We start from the raw sequence: 16520 nt of genomic DNA on the forward strand, positions 1-16520 counted from the left end.
CGCCGCCGAGCCAGTCCACCCCTAAACATTCTTGAATCATTCATAGTGTTTTCTACTTTATGGAAGCTTATAACTCCAGCTGAACTGTGGAGTATCCAAACAGTGAAAAAGGAAGGCAGGGGAAATCGGAAGCCGAGAATGGGGAAAGTAAGTGAAATAGACAAAGCCATCGCCGCGGGCTGTGAGACCTATGCAAAGAGATTAAATGGTGAGTAGATTTTGGGTGCAATTGCTTTTGTTCAATGATGAATGTCTGCACAGACCCTCCATGTATGTGTGTGTATGTTTGTATGCAGTATGTGGTTTTTTTGGATCAGGCAAGATTAGACACAGTAGAGCAGACAAATATTGAGATATTCTTTTTTTAATCAACGTTGGCAGTGCATTTCGAGGAGTTGCACTGGCAAGTGGAGAGATTTCTCAAAGTTTTTCAAGGGGGGCGGGGTGGGTGGGGTACTGTGATTAATTCATGTTTTCCTGGATGGAACAAGCAAAATTACTTTCTGAACATTTCATTCCCAACCCCAAAGACATTCTACTGTAAGTGCTTACCAAATGACACCTACACACACTGCATAAAAAAAAGGGACTCGGATGGATATAACGCAATGCCATGCCCACGTACACAGAGGTCGGTGCATTGAGGAATGCACGTGCGCACAGAGCGGATGTCAAGTGGGCAAGGAGTGTTCAGACAAATGAGCTCATGCTGCTCGTCAAGTTCTCTTTAGCTGTGTCGGAGTGCGGCAGGGGAAAGGCACGAGAGGGAGAGTGCGAGAGAGGGAGTGAAACACGGAGGGTTTGATGTGTTGGGTGAAGAAGTGAGCCTTTTAATTATAGTGCTACATCGCTCATAGAACTGGACTAAAAATATTCTTATAAAGCACTTTCATTGAGCCTAAAAGGATATTCCATAACGTCGTCTGTGTTCGGTGGATTACACTACAATGTCCAGAATTCCATTCAAAATTCAAACATTTTTATTCATTCCTTTTTTTATTATTACATCTGGGTTCACCTTTGCGCGAAGAATCACTCTCTTTTCTCTCAAGTATGCCTTCTAATCAATAGATCTTTTTTTTCTGTGTCACTTGAGGTGGTTTTTTATCTGAGGATGCTCTTTTTTTGTTCGATGTTCATCCATAAAAACAGTTTTCTGACCACAACCACTGTAGCTACACTGCTTTTTTTTCATTCAAATTCACTTTTGCTTCTTGCAGCATACTGTATAGAGGAGCAACACAAACACATTGAATGCTGTTTCTTAAAAAGAGCCTAAGGGCTTAAAAAGAGAAAAGCAAAGTATCAAATATGAGATTTTTTTTAAACTAAATAATGTGACAGATTACCATTTTGACACGAGAAGATCCGGCGTGAGCAAGTTCCATTTACATAGGCCACATTATCGCTCTCTATAATATCCGTGGACAGGGGACAAAGGCTGACATACCTCTTTGCCGGTATCGACTTAATGCAAGATACTGTAAGTGAAGGGTTTAATCACATCATCTCTGTCCATGTGGGTGGGTGGCAGTCTCAGTTATTGTTGGATTTAATAACCGCTGCTGTTAACAAGGTCTTTTGTCTCAATGTGTGTATACACATTTGTGTCTTTGTTAGTGTGTGTGTGTGTGTGTGTGTGTGTGTGTGTGTGTATGTGTGTGTCTGTGTGTGTGTCTGTGTGACTAAAATAGGTGTGTTTGAGACCTAGTGTCAAGGTTTCTCATTATGTGTATGCATGTTTGTGTAGTGTGTGTGTATGTGTGTGTGTGTGCGTGCGTGCATGTGTGCGTGCGTTTGTGCGTGCGTGCGCACACTCAGACGCTGGGATGCGAGGCGTACCCTGGAGCTGGATCAGAATAGTAGCACCTTCCTCCCAGCCATGCCCTTAATTAGCCGGATTAGACTATAGGAGATAACAGCACTGCTCACACAGCCCTTTTACCAACATTAGTTTTGACAAAGCTTTGAACTGCTGCCGCGTATGTTTTCAATGTTGAGAGATGGAGACAGAGAGAGAGATGGAAAGAAGGAAAAAAGAAAGAAACTAAGAAAGAATGTGTGCATGAGATCATACAGTGTGTGTGTGTGTGTGTGTGTGTGTGTGTGTGTGTGTGTGTGTGTGTGTGTGTGTGTGTGTGTGTGTGTGTGTGTGTGTGTGTGTCTGTGTGCGTCTGTGATGGGAGTGCAGAATGAAGGTGTATAGCAATTGGAGTATGAAATAGCAGAGAGTGATGTCTAAACGAATGTACATTTTGGAGTGTACATTCATCCGGAATAGGGAGCGGCTAATATACAACAATGTGAAGGATGAGGGAAGGACGGAGTGAGAGAAGAATAGAGGGGAGACAAAGACAAGAGAGGAAGAAAGAACAGCGGGACCGGGCTGATAAAAAATGTATCGTGCTATCAAGTGTGAGCGCTTAACAGCAGAACGGGCTCATTGTGTCTGTTCATTATTGTGTGTGTGTGTGTGTGTGTGTGTGTGTGTGTGTGTGTGTGTGTGTGTGTATGCGCTTCTGCAGATTGCAGATGTCTGTGTGTGTGCACATTCATGTCCTTCAGATAATTGCTCTCAATGTTGAAAAGGCACCACAATAAAATTGGTATTTAAGACACACACATGCACGCAAGCACGCACACACACACACACTCGAGTTAAATCTCCAGAGCTGTCTGCAGAATGCAATTCAGCCCTGGCTTGTCAATAACTGCAGCTCATAAGGGCTTTGCGAGTGTAGCGCTGCTTTGGCTGCTAAAGCACTATTCAATGAACCATGGAAATTGACACGGTGGACTTGATGGTGTAAGATTAAGTGCGCACGGTAAGAAAAAGTTTGGGAGCTCACACGTAGTGGATTTACTTTTCACTGTGTGTGCACTTTTCCTATTTTTTTCCCGCAGCACATTTATCAGAGGGAGGTTGGGAAAGTCCCATTCAAAATGTCATAAACGGTATGCTTTGAAATAGAGCGGCCATTCAGGCATTTCAAAAACACTTGGAGGGGCATGAGAGTTTCCTGGTTGAATCCTCTGTAGAAGCAATTAACACACAATTATCCAGCATTCTTGGATGCCTGATTATCAAGTAACATATCAAGGTCTGTGGTTAAATTGACAGTCAGTCAGTCAAGTTGTTTCAGTTCCAGAAACCCTACCACCTAGACTACTTCTCCACTCTATTCAAGCAGTTCTTCTTTTAAATATATTTACTATTTAATTAATATGCATATTTATATTTTGTGCCTATATGTTTATCCAGCAGAGAGAGTCACCTAAAAGCTCTTTTACTCTAAGATATGGAAGGTGAACCTTTAACTTCTCTTTACATCGACTGTCCCTTAATAAGTCCGAAAACCACCTCTTACTTTTACCAAATCGTACTTGAACAGAGTATTTTTTCCATTTCCCGTTGTCCTCTATTTCTTTTGCAAAGTCTAAAAGTCTAAAAAACTGTCTGAAGTCGAGGCTACTGGTCTATATCAAGATAAGGAACATATACAGTGAAATGTTCCACAAAACGCCTCTATGACTTTCAATGTTGTTGCCTATTTGCAATGCATTAGATAACCATTTTAATCTTTATTCTACTACACTGCTCAAGCGGTGTTTGTTTCTACTGTGAAGTGATCCCCCACTATAGCTTCTCTGCCACCGCAACCTCTTTTGAGACCAGAGCAAAGCTGTTTGGCTGCAATTTGCAATTTGGTATTACTATTTGCACTGTTGTTATTTTCACTGTCATTAAGAAATTGCATTGAAATAAAATATAGTAAAGTGAAGCTCTATCAAAAAAAAGAAAAAGACAAGGCTCATTTTAGATAAATAGTTTATTATAGTCCAGGCTATAATAAGTAGCCTGGATTTGGCTTTCCCAGCTGGCATTGCAAACTTAGTTGGCATGCAGTTGGGGTATGTTGAGGTAAACACAGACCAAATCAACAGAGTCATGCTGCACAGTTGGCCTGCAAAGTGTGTTACACTGCACCATCCCTGGATCAAGCTTATTTCTGCTGTTTTTGTAACAGTTAACTGAAGTCCATGGCCTTAGGCTTGAGGATGAAGTTGCAATGGACAGGGAGGAAGTTGATCTTCACCGCCCCCACTGTGAGTCAGGGCTGATTCACCTACACTGACCTACTCCCTACAGCCCACAGCCCACCTCTCTATGCTACTCCCTCTTTCCCTCTTTCCCTCTCTTTCTTTCTTTCCTCCTTTCTTTCTTTCTTTCTTTCTTTCTTTCTTTCTTTCTTCCTGTATCTTTCTATTTATCCCTGTCTCTCCATCATTTTCTCTCACTCCTTTTCTCTTCCCTTGCTAGTGTGACGCTTCACTCCCACTCGGCTGCAGCTGCATGCATATGACTGGTGTTGCGCGCACGTCTACCTCCATATGCATGTGGGTGGGGGAGCTATTATTAAAACATATCTGATCCTGCGTACAGGGCGCATCTGCTTGTGCATTTTTATTGACTTGAGGGTGTTTTTTTTTCCCTCTCAAGCCCTTTGCACCAATACCTCTGCAATGTGTATGTTGTTTACACAGGGGATGGATGAAAAGAAAAAACCTCCACATTTATTTTACCTTCAAATGCCATTGGATACCATATGCTTAACTCAGAATAGACAGAGAATTGAATAGACAGAAATAACATAAAATATACCCTATTAAACAGTGGATTCTGTAATATGGAGGGAAAATTCCCTTTCAGATGTACAATTAATTAAACAAACATGTTCAGTGTTAATAATTTATATAAAATATTGACTCTGTATGAGCGGAAAGTGATGCAAGGTAGCTGAGTTCAGGGTGAATAAGTATGAGGTAGGTATAGGGTAGGTGTTGGTGAGTGTAGGACAGATGTATGGTTGGTCCAGGGTGAGTCTAGTGTGAGGGGTGAGTGTAAGTCGAAAGTGAGTGATGAAATGTGTGGGGATTCTTATTGCTATTATGTCTATTTTTTATTAAGGATAGGTGAATCACCCTTTCAACAAGATTGACACATCATGAGTCATACTTCCAAACATAGTGCGCAGTCTTTCTAAGGTTTATTTCAGGCTAAGACATTTTTGAAACAGAAAAGCTGCAATATAGGTCAATGGGAAATGCAACGCAAACTGAGAAATGCAATAAATACCACTTGTATGACACCACATGTAAGCAAATATAATGTTGCCATATACAATTCAGTTTATGTTTGATAATAAAAGAATACTAAAGAATGTCCATTTTTTCAACCATCTCTTGAGTGCAGTCCAGATGTGTTTGCAGATGCCTGAAAAAAGGATGTAGTCCTCTGACACTTGTCACAAAGATATTTATAAAGACATTTCCAGGGGCAAGGTTAAAAAACCCAGAAAGGGCTCCTCCCTGCTTATCGGAGCCATAGACTATCAAGTAATAAGCAAGTCAAAAACATTCTGCTATTCCTCATGATTTTCCTCAGTAATGCCTGTAAACAGTGTTTCCAATAACCAAATACAGCGCACAAGAGGCTGAAAGGGTCAGGGCATGGCCTACAGTAGACAGGGCACAAGAGGCTGAAAGGGTCAGGATGTGGCCTACAGTAGACAGAGCACAGGGGGCTGAAAGGGCCAGGACATGGCCTACAGTAGACATGACACAAGGGGCTGAAAGGGTCAGGACATGGCCTACAGTAGACGAGGCACAAGAGGCTGAAAGGGTCAGGACACAACCTACAGTAGACAGGGAACAAGGGGCTGAAAGGGTCAGGACATTGCCCACAGTAGACAGGGCACAAGCGGCTGAAAGGATCGGGACATGGCGTACAGTAGACAGGACAGGGGCTGAAAGGGTCAGGACATGGCCTACAGTAGACAGGACCCAATGGACTGAAAGGGTCAGGACATGGCCTACAGAAGACAGGGCACTGGGGGCAGAGAGCGCGATAACAGGGACTGTGGTAGACAGGGCACTAGTAGGACAGAGGGGCAGGACAAAGCCTACAGACAAGGCACTAGGGGGAGGGCAGCAGAATAAATCAGTCAAATCTTCTCTCCATCAAACCTCAGTTATATTCCTCCTCATCCACTCAGTTTACTCAGTGGCTCTTATGAATAAGGAAACTGGGGAATATGGTCTTATGTCTTGAAAACTTTTAAAAGTTGAGGAACCCTCTTCTGACTTACTGCTTTGGTAAAAATGATGAAACCTCCTATATGCACAATCTAGCACATAGGAAGAGCTATAACTTTTTTAATGATTGGACAGAAATCCCCTGAAGATAAATGGTTGGATGACATTGGATGTCATCCAATTTATTGAGTCTTCTTTTAAGACCTTTTGTTTCCAAATGTATTTTTCTGATTTGTAATCTCTGGACCACAATGCCATTCATGCAAGACTTGTTGATATTTCGAGACCATGCTATTACGGCTATCTATCAAGCACATACTGTACAATAAAACTTGACACGTGTCAAAGCGAGCAACGATTTTGCCAGTGAATATCAATTAGCAGTTTTTCCTCTCTGTGTGATCATTGGTGCTGATAGTCAGCTGAGAGATACCAGGCCTACCGTCTATTTGCCCATGCTCTGCATGCATATAACATTTTTTTTTGTCTCATTCAATTGGCTGAATGTCATCATAGAAAACTTTACAAAAATGCTTAAAGATGAAATGATAAAAATGACTATGCCGTTGTGGTGTTTTGAGCTAGAGGCATCACATCTGTAATAGAGACATGCAAAGTTTATTACAATATAAAATAGACTTGACCTACATTGGTACACATCAGAGCGGTAAAAATGAAATCTGTTTCACATTAGGCATGGATGCTGGCTTGTCTAGAGCTTTGTTATCTGTGGCTCAGATAAATTCATAATATTTAAAAAGTGTGTGAAGTGGGAAGAGTGTGTGTCCATGCATTGTAAGTTGTAAGTGGCTGAGGCACACATCCATGTATTCATGTATTTTTGAACAGGGAGAAGCGTGCGTGCACGGAAGAATACATTTTAGGCTGTGAGAGACCTCGGCTGAAGTTAGAAAGATTCCGTGGTGAAGCAAACTTAATCAGAGGATCTTACGCTTTTGCAGATTTTGAAAAGTTTGAGGCATCAGCTGCACCTAGCTCAGGGAAGGTAAACAATATCCCAACAGTATCAGCTTCGCCAGAACCGTGCAGACCCAGATGGGACCTACTTCTTACTGCGCTACTCACAAAATTTGTCTAAGGAGCACGCCAACAAGACATGCCAGCTACTTGTGAGCGGCCAAGAAGCCAGGAAATGGAAAGAATTATTGTTTTATTCAGCAAGAAATAGCCAGAAAACTTAGTTCTATTAACTTTGATTATTTGTGCATGTGTGTCTGTGCGTGTGTGTGTGTGTGTGTGTGTGTGTGTGTGTTATAGTTTTGTTATTGCAAAATATTGTTCTATGGCTCCAATAGTTGCTCTGTGAATTTTGTGCCATCTTTATTGCCAGAATGTGTTAAGTTGTGTATTTTTCTTGTCCCCTCTAGGGTACACGCCACCGTGATACTCTCAAAGAGGAAGGAACGTTTGGTCCATGCACTGATTGACCCCAGCTGATCCAGGCAGGAGAGGCCGCAGCTGAGACTATGCAGCCTCTTTCCATGAGTGTCTAATGGTTCCCAGCCATCAGGACCCCAAGACCTTTGAGTAGTGGCAAAGAAAAAAGAAAAAAAAAATTCTGATATGAACGGAACACTGAAAATCTGCAGGCTCAGTTGTGTTCGATAGGTTAGATAGGACAAAAGTTCAAAGGTTAAGATGAAATTGAGAGTTGGATGGAGATGGTGGGCAATCGTTGTAAGTGCAAATGAACGGGTGAGTTTGGAGCTCAAATTAAGATTATTTTAACGATTGAAAAATATTATAAATATGGGAGGCCTTTCCTGCCACATGCTTGTTTAAGCACCGCAGCTACGCCTACGAAAAATAAAGAGGAAGAACCATGTTTGAAGGCATTGCTCACAGGTTGTTATTGGGGGAACATGATGTCAGTCTCTGTTTCAGTGTTGGTTACACTGGCTTTTGCACTCTGCATTGCCTGTACTCAAACAGAAATCAATAAACTCCATTCAACTACTGCTATTTAGATGTTTACAGTAGGCTTAATGGTGGGAATAATCACTGTCTTGAGAGACCGATGGGTCTGACTGTTAGGAAAACATTGTCGTCAAGGACTGGAAATCAGGAGACAGAACATTGTGTCATTACGCACCACATTGCACCTTCCACATTCACAGTATGGTATCGGAAAGAATCATGACGTAGTAACAAAGTAACGATGATGTGGTCACAGATCTGTGTCCAGAGCTTATGTTCATGGGTCATCCAAATCTATGGAGTCACTCAGTGCCATGCAAGATATTTTTAACGATAACATTGCAAGTTACAGTGTGGCATAGATACAGCTTTAAAGGATCCCTATAAGGGAATAATTTGCATCAAATTTCTTTTGTATATAAATATACATGTACATGTTTAATATATATTTCAACCATTTTTTTATGGAGACTTTAACATTTATAGAGATATTTTTGATATTGTGTTAGATGACTGAGGGGTATTTTAAAGGATCCTGACATTCCTGATGTACATCTTTATTTGCAGGGCATAACAGAATGGTTTATTTATACTGTATACAGTATATACTGTGTGTGCGTGTATATATACATATATATATATAAACAAAAATATGTATATAGATGAAATATCCTTAATTAAATATTCTGGAACTGGCCATATGGTGAGAAACAAAGGTTCATGTGGGGAGAAGTGGCATAAACCAAATACTTAGTTGTGCTTTATCAGAGCGGAGGCATGGAGCTGAATGCATGACTGACTTGTTCACTTTGTCCTGCCATCACTGTGTTTTTTTTCTATGCATCTCCTTGGAGAGACTGCCTGTCGGTGCTTGGGACACACGGGGCATTCTGCTTTCCATTCTATAGAGACGGAATTGAGAATCACTCCCTAACCATAGGGCTGGGGCTGGGCGATATTGACAAAATCAAATATCGCAATATATTTCTTGAATTCCGCCAGATTATTTTAGGAAACATTCACGGATTAGATATTTACACACAATAAACATTTGAGAAATCATTAGTAATGTGGATACTACGACCAATCCGGTAGAGGCATTGAACAGGTGACGAAGTCTAGAAATTTGCTTTTCTTTACTTAAGACATCCGGAAATAACGATAATTCTAATTGCAGACGAAATCTCGTCTGCAATATCACAACATCACTATCATCACGGTCCAGCCCTACCTAAGCATCCACTATCCTGAATGGTATCGGGTTATCTTGATGCTTTTCTAATTTAACATCTGCCTGGTTAAAACACAACCAGAGAGAGTACGTCTTGAACAATTGAACAATCCATATTCGCTGTATGTCAATCCACCGTCTCGACAATCGTGGCGATGTGGGAGAAAACATCTCTATGAAATGGAGAGCATCAGGCGTTAGTCCATTTTACACCAGGCTTGTATCCTCAACCCTTTAGTTCACACTGGACACAGAGACTGTAATCGTGAGTGACTTTCTGGATGAATCAAGCATCCGTCTGAAAGGGGGATAAAATGTCTCAAGAAGCTGTCACTGAAATTTTATTGTGAGTCTATAAACTGTTAGAAAATAAATTGTGAGAAGTACACACTTTGCAGTTAATGGTGGCATGTCTCTTTCTGCTTTTCTGGACTCTTCTCTGCACCAAATACGAGGCACAATGACGCTGGATGCACAACCTCCACTGATGCAAAATGTCCCTTTTAAAATAATCCAGTCTGGTGTCAGGACTGCGAACTGGCAGACAAATCAAGGAAATTAAACTGACGGCAACAGTGTCCCATTTATCAAATAAGGCATTACGAGCAAATGTTTCAGAGGGCAAAATAGATCTGACAGCATTAGCAACTGCATCAGTTAATTGAAGATTAGTGTCAGGAGATGCCAGAACGGCAATGCCAAAGGCCATGGGGCATCTTATGTAGATACTTTGGTGAGTGCATAACGGCCTGATATATAAGTACGCATTATAAAGGATCAGAAGTTCAGTTCCATACATGAGTATGGTGTTGGATGTTAAAAACATACCGAATAAATCTCAAAGGAAAATTCCTCTTTAAGTTTTATTTGGTGTTCTTTTAACACAGAGATTAAAATAGCCTCACAGCCATTTCTCCTCATATAGTTGGTCCAGAGATATTGGCCCTTGTGTTTTTGTTTTACTTTTAAAAAACATTTTGTTTCCGTATTCAACTTCGATTCTAGATTCTCTCATGTGTCTCTGTGTAGTTTTCTTTCTAAAATGTTCAGTCTGTCACAGGAACGTTAACAAGGGTTCTATTTCGCATAGGCTCTGCCCTTATAGCTTCATCCTTAATGGCTTCCCCCGGAGCGCGAGCGGGCCCTGCTGAAAAAATTTGAATGTACCCATCAGTCTATCACCCTGTCCTGCTGCTAAAAAAGGCCCGTGTGCCCGCTGTTCTGCGCCCATTTTCTTCAGCGACCATTCGCTAAAGAACGAAGACTGAAAATAGGCCCGGCGCCAGCATCAAGTGACTGAGGGGGCAGTTAAAAATGGCAAGGGGGCAAATCTTTTTATATCGTAAAACAGTGGGTTATCATCCTGCTATGCCTATTTCTGCATTTGTTTTTATCCTTTGGGTGGCAATATAGTGACTTTTGACTACTGTAGATGTGAACGATTCCCTACCTCACTTTTTTTTTGTGTGTCATGGCCATAATATAAAATAGGAATATTTGGGGCAGATTGCCAGGTCACCACCTCAAATTTTTTTGGTGGTAGGTTTAATGAAATTCATTGATTTAACCCTGCAAGAGCCTCTGAAAGGCAAAATAACAACAACAACACAAGACTACTGTTTCAAAATCAAATAAAAGATTTCATAGCAGTGGTGAAGCCAGTATTAGTATTAATCCTGGGTGTCCTTTAGGGAATCAAAGCATTTGGAATGTAGGTCTATAGGATGCAAAATAATATAATTTATGAATGATTCTAACCACTGAGAGATGACTGCTAAAGGGTTTTTATTGGTCTTTTTGCTCATGCCATGCAGCTCTCTCTCCCTCTCTCTCTCTCTCTCTCTCTCTCTCTCTCTCTCCCTCCCTCTCGTTGACCGAAACTCACTTCCCTGTTGTTTCCATTCTGTAGATTGCTCAAAGAAAAAATTAAATTACAGCCGAAAGTTCTATCTACAACCACGAAATGCGAGCAAGACTGAACAGAAGTGATTTGTGCTGTCTATTTATCCACCGCTCCATTCAGTACCGGGGACAGCGTCCCTATGCAAACAAACTAAATGTACCAACCCAGCAGAAAAATAAACCAGCGAAATTCTGTCTTACCTTTCTTTAGTGGTGTTTCATGTCGGGGCTTCTTTAACCAGAGCATTTCGCTGGAGGTGTCAGGATTTGTGGTCTCTCCTCTTGTTTTCCTTTTGTTTTTTCCCCTGTCTTCCCCTCCCCTACTATTTGTCCTGTCTGTGCGTCTGGAGGAGGGCCTGGACCTGGATCCTTCATTGTCGGCTCAACCACACAGCTGCGCCTCATCCACTTCAATCTAACAGCAGTACTTAATCCTGGGAGCTTCACGTCTTCATTGCCTGATTGTACAGTCTATGACGCGGTTTCCTCACCAGTCAGCCTGTCGCCAGCCTCCGTCTTCGCCCTCCGGTCATCAGACTTCGGTCTTCCGTCTCTTGAGGAATTCCCACTACGCCTGTCCACTATGGCCCCCAAACTCTCATCTTGGACTTTCTTTCTGGTGAACTAACCCTAATTGTCCACAATAAACCTGTTAAAAACCATGTTTGCTTTCGAGTCCGTCTTCTGCGTCCTTGGGTCCCAAATTGCATGTGTTATAAAAGAATGATCAGGCCAAATAGGGACCCAGCAGACACAGCCCCGGAAAAAAAATACCTCCAGCATGCAGTTTCCAGTCAAGGTGCATTACTCAGATGGCACGAACAGATGTTACAGACTCTCTTGGAAAGCAATCAGGTTGTGGCGGACAGACTCACAGACATTACACACCAGATCTCTCTGTTAACATCCCTTGGTTTGTCTTCGCAACTCCCTCTGCCAGCTCCCTCTGCCAGCTCCCTCTGCACCCACGCCATCGTCTCCCCAGCCCAGAAAATCACACGCCACCAATTCACAGCCCTTTTGAGGTGAGTTGGATAAATGTCAAGGCTTCCTCCTCCAGTGTGCCATGATGTTTTGGCAGCGCCCCTGGCGTTCATTCAGATACCTCCAAGGTGAATTACATTTTGGTCTTGTTAAAAGGGGAGGCTTTGGACTGGGCTCAGGGGTTATACGTGAATGAACCAGCATTTGCCTTTTCTTTTGAGAACTTTGTTTCCCGATTTAAAGCTGTGTTTGACCACCCTGCCTCTAACCGGTTGTTGAGTCTTCGGTAGGGAAGCAGGAATGTGGCAAATTACTCTGTGGATTTCTGCATTTATGCGGCAGATGCGCAATGAAACAAGGAAACGCTCATAGGAGTGTTTATTAAATGAATGGACGCTTAATGAATGGATGAAGGATGAACTGCCATTTCTGGATGAATAACTTAACCTCAGTTCTCTTATGTCCATAGCTATAAAACTGGATAATGGTTTGAGAGAGAGAGACTTGGAACGATCTGAACACTCTCATTTTCCTGAGACTCCGTGCTCCTCTCCACCAGCTTATGGGGATACAGGAGCCCCCCTCAGAACCATTCAGCTCTTGGGACTCCCAGTCACTCCGGCACCAGAGGAGCCCATGCAGTTGAACCGAGCTCACCTAACCCTTAATGAGCGCCAACTTCGATTAAGGGTGAATGAGTGCATTTACTGCAGGGTAAAGGGTCCTTTTCTGGCTGCTTGTCCCAAACAGCCATGAGACCGGGCTCATCAATGGTAATGGGGGTATTGACCAGCCAGATTAGTTCTTATCCCCCATCCAAGCTCAGACTCCAAATCCCTGCCACTCTGTGAGCCAACCAGCTCTCCCTGCCTCTGTTAGCCCTTATTGATTCTGGTGCCTCGGATCATTTCTTGAATCAGAGGATAGCTGCTCAGTCAGGAATCGTTCTCGTGCCCGTGGAGAAACCACGCATTGCCAATGCGTTGGACACAGGGTTTTTGGCCCGGGTTACGCACCAGACTGCACCTAGAACCCTGGTCCTGTCAGGTAGCCACCGTGAACCATGAAATTAGGTTCAAGGTGATATCGGCCCCCAGTACTCCATTGGTTATTGGCCACCCCTGGTTGCAGAAGCACAACCCTCACATCGACTGGTCTGCGGGTAGGATAATTGGCTGGAGTTCACTCTGTCACTCGGTCTGTTTGCATTCCGCCCTGTCTCCTACAGATCGTGCCATCGAGTCCACCTCACCACCAACGGAACCCCCTGACCTGTCTTCAGTCCCAGCAGCACATCACAACTTGGGTGAGGTTTTTAGTAAAGACTTGGTCCTGTCTCTGCTACCCTATAGACCTTATGACCGTGCCATTGATCTTCTGCCTGGACCTCTGTTTCCCTCTAGTCGCCTCTACAACCTGTCTCGTTTGGAAAGAGAGGCAATGGAGAAGTACATTAAGGACTCTTTAGTCGCAGTTATTATACACCCCTCTTAATCCCCTTTGGGAGCGGGTTTCTTCTTCGTGGAGAAGAAAGATAAGACTTATTGAGACCCTTATTTCCGTGGGTTAAATAATATTACCATCAAGAATAAATACCCTTTGCCCTTGATCAGCTCTGCTTTTGAACCTCTCCAGGGAGCCATCCTGTTCTCCAAGTTGGATCTGCGGAACGGTTACCATCTGGTCTGGATCAGAGATGGAAGACGAGTGGAAGACGGCCTTCAACACCCTGTTAGGACATTTCAAGTACCTGGTGATGCCTATCGGATTGACCAATGCAACCAGCCATTTTCCAAGCCCTGGCGAATTATGTTTTAAGAAACTTTCTTAACTTTTCCATCTTTGTGTACCTAGATGACATCCTCATCTTCTCCCGCAACCTGGATGAACACACGTTCCACGTTTGCCAGGTACTCCAAAGACTCCTGGAGAACCATCTGTTTGTTAAAGCCGAGAAATGTGAGTTTCACTCCAACACTATGAATTTCCTAGGCTACATCATTCAGAGTGGGCAGGTCAAGACGGACCCAGAAAAGATCAGGGCAGTGTTTGAATGGCCACAACCTGCCTCCCGCAAACAACTGCAGAGGTTACTTGGCTTTGCAAATGTTTCTAGGAGGTTAATCAGAGACTTTAGCAGAGTTGCAACTCTCATTACCAGACTCACCTCCAACCCATTTGTCCCGTCCCCAGAAGCGAACTCTGCTTTCAAGAGGTTAAAGGGGCTGTTCACCTCTGCACCTGTCCTCACCAAGCCTGACTCTACTCTTCAGTTCATTCAGTTGAAGTGGATGCTTCTGACACCAGAGTAGGAGCAGTCCTGTCCCAGCAATCTGGTCCTAACCAGAAATGTAATTCCTGTGCTTTCTTCTCAGATCGTCTGTCCCCGGCCGAAAATAATTATGATGTTGGAAACAGGGAATTGTTGGCGGTGTAATTGTCCCTGGGAGAGTGGAGACATTGGCTGGAAGGGACAAAACACCCGTTTGTGGTTTGGATGGACCATAAGAATATAGCTTATATCCAGTCTGCCAAACTTCTGAACTCTAGGCCCGTTGGTCACTGTTCTTCAGCAGATTCAATTTCACGCTTACCTGTTGATGAAGTGTTAAACCCAATGCTCTCTCAGCAGTTTGTCTTAAGAGAGGACAGTGTTGTGTTGGGTTGTGGCGGCACTTACTTGGGAATTTTAAGCTGTAGTTCATGAAGCCCTGCAACAGCAACCCGACCCAGGTAATGGCCCGGCTAACCACCTTTTTGTTCCAGATTCCGTCGGTTCCCAGGGCCTGCAGTGGGTCCACGGGTCCCAGTTTTCCTGCAATCCTGGGGCCAGACGAACCATGTCCCTACTCAAAAGGCACTTTTGGTGGCCCACCATGGTAGCCAACACCCAAGAAAAAGTGGCTGCTTGCTCCTGCTCATGGCAAGTCCTCTCACTGTCCACCAGCTGGTCTGCTGCGCCCCTTACCTGTGCCCAGTGGCCCATGGTCCCACATCACCTTGGACTTAATCAGTGGTTTGCCGCCATCACAAGGTAACACCACCATACTCTCAATTATTGACTGATTCTCCAAGGCTGTCCATTTTATTGCCCTACCCAAACTTCCATCTGCTAATAAGACCTCTGTCCTCCTGACTATCCACATTTTCCACCTTCATGGTATACGGGTGGATATAGTCACCGATTGAGGCCCCCAGTTTATCTCCCAGGTCTGGAAGGCATTCTACACTGCCTTGGGGGCCACGGTCAGTCTCTCTTCTGGTTTTCACCCTCACACCAACAGACAAGCGGAAAGGGCCAACCAGGATTTGAAGGCAGCCCTATGTTGTGTCGCTGCCTTCAACCCCTCCTCTTGGAGTGCCCACCCGGTTTCGGTAGAATACGCTCACAACACCTCTGCCAGCGCTTCTACAGGTCTGTCTCCCTTCGAAGCGTCCACTTGTTCCCTTCCCAGGAAAAGGAACTAGCCATTCCCTCGGTCCCATCTTCGCTGCTGTCGGAAAGTGTGGAGGGAGACACAGGCAGCCCTTCTCTGTTTGGTGCCCAACCCCAACTACTCTAGAGGTCAGACACTTTGGCTCTTTTCTAAAATAATTCCATTGAAGACAGAGTCCAGGAAATTGCCACCACGTTATCTCGGCTCTTTTGTCATTTAAAGGATCATAAATCCCACGGTCGTTAAGTTTAAAACTAAACTACATGGTTCCATGAGAATCCATCCCTCCTTTCACATATCACAACCAAAATCTGTCTCCTCCAGTAGTCTATGCCCGCCATACAATCTCCCTTCACCAGCCTGGATCGTGGGTGACCATCCTGCCTTCTCTGTCCACTGGCTACTGGACGTGAGCCGCCAGGGCAGGGGGTTCCAGTGCCTGGTGGATTGGGAGGGGTACGATCCAGAGGAACGGTCCTGGGTTCCTCGGTCCTCCATTTTGACCCACAGCTGGTAAAACAGTTCCCTTGAGACAATCCCAAGAAGCCTGGTATGTCGCCTGGAGGCTCCTTATAAGGGGCAGTACTGTCAGGGTTCATTGGCTCTCCCCTTGTATTCCTTTTGTTTTTTTTCTCCTGTCTTCCCCTCCGGCGTGTCCTGTCTGTGCGTCTGGAGGTAGGCCTGGTCCTGGATCCTTCCCTGTTGGCTCACCCACACAGCTGCGCCCCATCCACTCCAATCTAGCAGCAGTGCTTAACCCCGGGAGCTTCATGTCTCCCTTGCCTGATTGTACAGTCTACGATGAGGTTTCCTCGCCAGTCAGCCTGAGGCTCAGTCTTCGGCCTCTGGTCTTCGGTCTCCAGTCTCCTGAGGAATCTCCACCACGCCTGCCCATTCTGCCTCCTACACTCCTCGCTCGTTTTGGACTTCGG

The sequence above is a fragment of the Zeus faber genome (assembly GCF_960531495.2).
Source record: "Zeus faber genome assembly, chromosome: 7".
NCBI classification, from domain to species: domain Eukaryota; kingdom Metazoa; phylum Chordata; class Actinopteri; order Zeiformes; family Zeidae; genus Zeus; species Zeus faber.